General features: G+C 36.2%; 1 pseudogene; it reads right to left on the bottom strand.

Annotated features, from left to right (window-relative positions):
• Positions 1–427: 427 nt before the first annotated feature.
• LOC149254066 (probably inactive receptor-like protein kinase At2g46850) lies at positions 428–1,250 on the bottom strand (annotated as a pseudogene).
• Positions 1,251–1,547: the final 297 nt, after the last annotated feature.

Here is a 1,547-nt window from a genome sequence, read left to right as displayed (position 1 = left end):
CCATTAGTCCTTTCTTCCAAGGGATGAATTATTTTGTGCTCTTACTTACAACTTACCCAATTGTGTAGAAGCCTGCACTCTTAAAAATTTAACATAGCTATCTACCATTTTGAAAGTGTTGTTGTATGCCGTAAACCTTGCAACATCTTTCTCTGTCTTCCTTTTTAAAGGATTTTGTGGCTGACTTTGTTTCATTTTGGGAAAGTGGACTGAATTGGATTCTGGGTATGTTGTAGATAGGGTACAAAGGATGTATTCCTAAGAAAACAAGACCAATCCTTTTATTGAAAACAAACTAGAAAAATAGATTGTGTTGTATAGATCCTTAAGTACAAATATTTTTATGAATAAATCTCCTTTGTGGGTTTGCACCAAGGGATGGAAAATATTACTGATGATAAGATGATACTGTAACTTTGATTCATAGTTAGGCATTGTGATCTCTTTTACATTCCTTATCATATGCCTTCTCACCATGCCTTTTGCATACTCTTATGTATCCAGTGCCTTGACCAAACCCATCTCCTTGATAGCCATCTTTAGAAGCACACCTCACATTGTCAGTTACATCTACCACATGTTGATAGACCACATTGGGGTCATAGTGAACATCATCAAAAAGTTCCCATAACACCCAACTCCCACTTTAGCCCACACTTTGCATCCAAATGGGTCAATGTGGGAGTGAGTATCCAACTAATGAAACTCTGGAACTGCAACTAGGAGAAGTGAGAAAAGTCATCATCTCCATGGTGCCATATTGTTGCATTCAAAAGGGGATAGAAAAATTTCCTATCAAACATGCACTGCTCATTGTAGTGCTGCATGGAAGGAATATTGCACTTCAGCAGACAACCTGTAGTGTTCTTGCAGTCAGACAACTAGAGAAAGTTGCTGACAGAATTTGCATAATTCTTCATGCCTTTGACACTGAAGCCCTTGAGGTTTTTAGGATAGGAATATTAGAGAGGATCGATGATGATCCCATCTGATGAGAAACTAAGGACATTATAGTAAATATTGTTCACTTAAATCCTTGTAGTATTGTTATAGCATTGCAATTTGAATCCATCCAGCTGACAATGCCTTGAATTGATATAGAAAGGATATGGAATTGAGGCATTCCCACATCTTTCACTACTTTTGCTTGTGCCCTGGGCTATATTAGAAAACACTTTAATCGAGAAGACCTGAGGCAAACTTGAACCCAAAAAGGCTAGAATAACAAGATAGGAAAGGTTAATACTCATTTGTCTTGAAAGAAACAACATCATTTTAAGGTATGCTAAGACAATATATACTTCCCAAAATAACAAAACAAATACCCATGTATATTTTGTGTATCCACTTAGTTTCGAAGCATGCTATGGAAAGATTTTTCACCTGATATGATGGTAGTGTTCATCCTATGCTCATTACCTACTCTAAACATCTCCTTTAAGCTTCATTGCTTCAATCGATCCCAAAGTATACAATGGTCACTATCAAATCAACCCAAAAGTAGGACAATCATGGCTCAATATATATATATATATATATATATATAT

The sequence above is a fragment of the Pinus tabuliformis genome, chromosome 7 (assembly GCF_031772625.1).
Source record: "Pinus tabuliformis cultivar Carrire ecotype Pingquan chromosome 7, CPIR1, whole genome shotgun sequence".
Lineage (NCBI taxonomy): Eukaryota > Viridiplantae > Streptophyta > Pinopsida > Pinales > Pinaceae > Pinus > Pinus tabuliformis.
This window is presented reverse-complemented; position numbering and strand designations above follow the sequence as displayed.